Here is a 6,094-nt window from a genome sequence, read left to right on the forward strand (position 1 = left end):
GACATTTAGAAACATGATCATTTGAAAAATAAGCCATGGGAGTTTTGAGTGAGAATTAAGATGACTTTCGATTAGTAAGACATGTATAAAAACAACCGATGCCATTCATAAGAAGGGGCTAGAAGCGTCTTATATGGTGAATTACCGAGTGGCTTGGACAGGCAAGCACCATACTTTTGTGGAGGACTTTAATTCTTCCTGCTGCTGTGGATATGGCGGAGACAATGCTGGGTGGAAAAGGCCAACAAAAACTATACAGACAATGCCTTCATCAAACACTTTCACGACGCATCAGTGACATTGCAGGAGATGTTTTGAAACTATACAGAAGTGCACTGGTTATCAAGGGGAAAATTATTGACACTTTAAAAAAAAGAAAAATCCCAGAACCACACGGGGGGACCTAGTAAATGACCTGTAGAGAGCTGGGACCAAAGTAACAAAGCCTACCATCAGTAACACACTATGCCGCCAGGGACTCAAATCCTGCACTGCCAGACGTGTCCCCCTGCTTAAGCCAGTACATGTCCAGGCCCGTCTGAAGTTTGCTAGAGAGCATTTGGATGATCCAGAAGAAGATTGGGAGAATGCCATATGGTCAGATGAAACCAAAATATAACTTTTTGGTAAAAACTCAACTCGTCGTGTTTGGAGGTCAAAGAATGCTGAGTTCCAGCCAAAGAACACCATACCTACTGTGAAACATGGGGGTGGAAACATCATGCTTTGGGGCTGTTTTTCTGCAAAGGGTCCAGGACGACTGATCCGTGTAAATAAAAGAATGAATGGGGCCATGTATCGTGAGATTTTGAGTGAAAACCTCCTTCCATCAGCAAGGGCATTGAAGATGAAACGTGGCTGGGTCTTTCAGCATGACAATGATCCCAAACACACCGCCCGGGCAACGAAGGAGTGGCTTCGTAAGAAGCATTTTAAGGTCCTGGAGTGGCCTAGTCAGTCTCCAGATCTCAACCCAATAGAACATCTTTGGAGGGAGTTGAAAGTCCGTATTGCCCAGCAACAGCCCCAAAACATCACTGCTCTAGAGGAGATCTGCATGGAGGAATGGGCCAAAATACCAGCAACAGTGTGTGAAAACCTTGTGAAGACTTACAGATAACATTTGACCTCTGTCATTGCCAACAAAGGGTATATAACAAAGTATTGAGATAAACTTTTGTTATTGACCAAATGCTTATTTTCCACCATAATTTGCAAATAAATAAATGTAAAATCCTACAATGTGATTTTCAGGATTTTTCTTCTCATTTTGTCTATCACAGTTGAAGTGTACCTATGATGAAAATTAAAGGCCTCATATTTTTAAGTGGGAGAACTTGCACAATTGTTGGCTGACTAAATACTTTTTTGCCCCACTGTATATATAGTACCAGTCAAGTTTGGACACACCTACTCATTCAAGGGTTTATCTTTCTTTTTTAAAATGTTCTACATTGTAGAAAAACTTAGAAATAACACGTATGGAATCATGTAGTAAGCAGAAAAGTTTATATTTGAGATTCTTCAAAGTAGCCACTTGACATTCTCTAAACCAGCTTCATGAGGAATACTTTTTCAATGTTCTTGAATAAATCCCCACATGTGCTGAGCACTTGTTGGCTGCTTTCACTTCACTCTGCGGTCCAACTCATCCCAAGCCATCTCAATTGGGTTGAGGTCGGGTGATTGTAGAGGCCAGGTCATCTGATGCAGCACTCCATCACTCTCCTCCTTGGTCAAATAGCCCTTACACAGCCTGGAGGTGTGTTTTGGGTCATTGTCCTGTTGAAAAACAAATGACAGTCCCATTAAGTGCAAACCAGATGGGATGGCGTATCGCTGCAGAATGATGTGGTAGACATGCTGGTTAAGTGTGCCTTGAATTATAAATATATCATGGGTAATGCACCCCCACACCATCACACCTCCTCCTCCATGCTCACAGTGGGAACCACACATGCAGAGATCATCCGTTCACCTACTCTGCCGGTTGGAACCAAAAATCCAAAATTTGGACTCGTCAGACCAAAGGACAGATTTCCACTGGTCTAATGTCCGTTGCTCGTGTTTCTTGGCCCAAGCAATTCTCTTCTTATTATTGGTGTTTTTTAGTAGTGTCCTTTAATTTCTTTGCAGAAATTCTACCATTAAGGCCTGATTCACACAGTCTCCTCTGAATAGTTGATTTTGTGTTGTGTCTGTTACCTGAATTCTGTGAAGCATACATTTGGGCTGCAATCAGAGGTGCAGTTAATTCCACAAATTAACTTTTAATTGAAATGCATTCCAAATAACTACCTCATGAAGCAGGTTGAGAGAATGCCAAGAGTGTGCATAGCTGCAATCAAGGCAAAGAGTGGCTTCTTTAAAGAATCTCAAATTTTTAACACTTTTTTGGTTACTACATGATGTGTTATTTCATAGCTTTGATGTCTTCAAATAAAATTTGAATTAATTTGATTCACTATTATTTTACAATGTAGATTATAGTAAAAATTAAGAAAAACCCTTGAATGAGTAGGTGTGTCCAAACATTTGACATTTTTTAGAGAAATATGTTTATAAATAAAACTACTAATTAGATCAACATCTTTCAATGTAATAATAGAACAACTCAAGGTGTTCTGTTGAAATAATTGTGTAAATTAAATCATTGTTTTATTTTCAAACATGAAGATTAGGATTCAGGCTTTAGGACAGAAATAAGAGTATAACAATGACTGTACTATATTAATTTAACAATATGTGTGTTATTGCCTTGGATTTAATTAATTTCATGATGTAAATAAATGTCCTAAGTGTTTTACTACTGTGTTTTTAATACATTTTGGGGGGAGAATGCAATTTGCACCACTTCTGTAGAATCAGACATATGGGAAAGAGGGATACCTAGTCAGTTGTACAACTGAATGCGTTCAACTAAAATGTGTCTTCTGCATTTAACCTGCAGCCCCACCATATGGTCCAATATAGGTACTGTTGGATTGGATAGAACCTGATAATTTAGCTTATAGTCCAGCAGAGACATGCTAACCTGCAGACGCCCACTGAACATCATGACTACCGGGACTGTGAAAATGATCACATGCAGGCAACAGTCATAAGATTTTCATAGTAGCTGTAATGTTGCAATAGCTCTAAGTTCAATTTCTATTCATCCTGTGCATTTATTTTCCTCTGCCAAAGGGAATAGATCCATGGCAATCTCCAGTTACCCACAATGCAAATATCCACCTGATTTCCTCAGGGAACCCTGATCAAACTCAGGTACATGACCGGAATAAGCAAGCTTCTACTCTCTTATCCTCTATTTTGGCAATAAGGGAATTTGGGATGGTCACTATATTTTCTGACACACTATATTCTGTTTATCATGGTTTGTCACCAGGGGTGGCTGAAGGGAACAGTGGTGATTATGAGGAGGAGGACCACCTGTTCACTCCTGACCCCAAACAGTCCTCAGAGAGTGACTATGGTGAAATCGCTAAATAACTGGACTCAAACCCAGAGCATGGCTACTAAATGAGCTGGATGTCCAGTCTTCTGTCAATGCTTGAAATTATGTGTTGTGATATATCATCCATATGTAAGTTTATTATGTATGTTGTTTTGTATTTTGTGTTTTTGATTGTAATCATATTTCTTTATAAATTTGTTTGATATTTTCAAGACCCAGCACTTCATAATATACAGTTATGATATTTGTTCAGTTTGTAACATACAATGATCCACAGAGGAAAAACTTACAGGGGAAAAACAAAGAAGACACAGTTGAATATCAATATCTATTTTAACCACATGGTGCCACTGCAAGCTCATAATTTCCTGGTCCTTGAAATGTAGGGCATGAGTTAAAGAAATAGAGTGGATGGGACCACATTTCACTAACTCTAATGACATGTGACAACAATCTATTTATAGCTGGTTTGAGAGGGGGGAAATCAAATGAAACACTGTGAAAACCTTTCAAGCAGGAAATCAACAGTGGTTCAGTGGCTCAGATCTGGTCCCAGGCCAACAAAAACAATCACTGTTGCTTGAAACAGAACCTGGCATTTTCTTGTTTGGTCCATTACATCTCTAGCAGCTGCAAAGTATCAAGCAATAGTCTGGTTGGCTACCAAATGGTATGATGCAATGACAGTATAAAGTACTGTTTAAAAAATTATCATTAGGATATAGAGATCTCATTACAAGGAGAATATGTGCCATGGTAGATTACCAATACTTTAGCGTGCATGAGTCAAAATAAGCGGGAAGGTCAGATAATTCTTTCCTGAGATTTACAGTATGAATGTGTCTACAATCAAAGCTATCCTCCCTGATTAATTTCACCCATCTTTAATAATTTTGTATCCAGAAAACACATTCATTATTGGCCCTTTCTCCATATGAAATGCAATCTCTTTCACGTGTCAGAGAATCTGGTACGTATAACAGCCCAACCGCCATTCCACTGAAGCCGCGGTTACACCTTGCATTACTAAGATGTGGTTATCGTCATCTGATCAACATGATGATCCGGTCACTATCTGATCGAGATTTGTTGCGTCTACACATGGTAATAAAATGTCTCTAGCTGCCCAATGTGTCCGCATTGTGACCAGACTCCCTGGTCCCTCCCTAAATGGTCCCTCCCTTATCCAAGCTGGCTTTAACCTCCCCTTATGACACAAGTTGTATATAATTGACAGAAAACAGAACACTTTTGTTATCCAACGATTAGGACTTGGCGTAATAGGCTACTGTCCCGATAACTTCAACCTGTCCACAGCCGTACAAATAAATATTCAAATAAATATTCAGAGAATCTCTGCCATCGCTAAAACATTTGTGTGTACAAATGACAATTAATCCACAGTATGAATACAAACACTTAGGGCCCTTATGCACACAGTAGAAACAGAAACACACTACAGTGTGGAAAACGGAAATCTGTAATTCATGCAGCAATTTTAGGTATTATCAACAGTAAAAAAAACTCTGAAACATGCTACTGCAGCATACTGTAAATTATGGTGCATTGTAGGACAATTGCTGTGTATCAAATGATACTGTGATTCCACCCCACAGAATACAGTATTTTACCGTATTCTTGGAGTGCCAAAAACCTTTTGACCACTAGTGGGTGCATGTTATTCTTGTTTCTTGCTCATTAACATATTGTGCCTTGTAAGAAACTATATTTGTTGCACCCCTGAGTGAGAATGCAGTACCAATTTAACTCCTATGTGGTTATTATATTCACTTACATGTATTTTATTTAACCTTCTATTTGACTTGGAAGTCATATTGAAACTAGGGTATATTTTACAGATGAGCCCTGAATAAATATGTCAAACATATACAATGTACAACATCACAAAACGTATTAATTAAATAAGATGCATTTATCAACATAGAGGCCACTGATCAGGACTCTGAACTGACAAAGGGGGACCAGAACATCTAATTTCAGAGAACTGTTGTAACATCAATGGCGCAATTAAACTAAAAACATCTTTACCCAACTCTGTGGAGACCGAAGGGGCCTCCAGAGTTATCCAAGCCTGAGAACGAGTTTGGTCATTTATATGTCTAAGTTGAATTAATAATGATAGATACATAGGACGTTTCTACATTAACTCACTCCTTAGATACAAATAAGAGACCCAACCCACTTTTGATACAAAACACAATGGATGAGTTCTGTAGTTTTTAGTTTAGTTTATTAATTTGACCATTTGAAAAAACAAGCACACATAAATCTTGAAAAAGCCATACATGCTCATGAGTAAAATCATGGAGGATAACACACAATAAAGTTTGGGACTTATTTCCATTGTGGTCCTCTTGAGACAAGATGCCCCCCCCCCCCCCCCCTTAAAATATTTAGATGCACTATTGTAAAGTGGTTGTTCCACTGGATGTCATAAGGTGAATGCACCAATTTGTAAGTCGCTCTGGATAAGAGCGTCTGCTAAATGACTTAAATGTAAATGTAAATGGCTAGGCAAGAATGAATTAAGTTAAACACAGTATGGCATTGAGATAATAAAACATAAAACAAAGAAGAGGAACATCTATCTCTTCATTGCAGTTACATCGTAGGGGT

This window comes from Oncorhynchus gorbuscha, linkage group LG24 (genome assembly GCF_021184085.1).
Source record: "Oncorhynchus gorbuscha isolate QuinsamMale2020 ecotype Even-year linkage group LG24, OgorEven_v1.0, whole genome shotgun sequence".
Taxonomy (NCBI): Eukaryota; Metazoa; Chordata; class Actinopteri; order Salmoniformes; family Salmonidae; genus Oncorhynchus; species Oncorhynchus gorbuscha.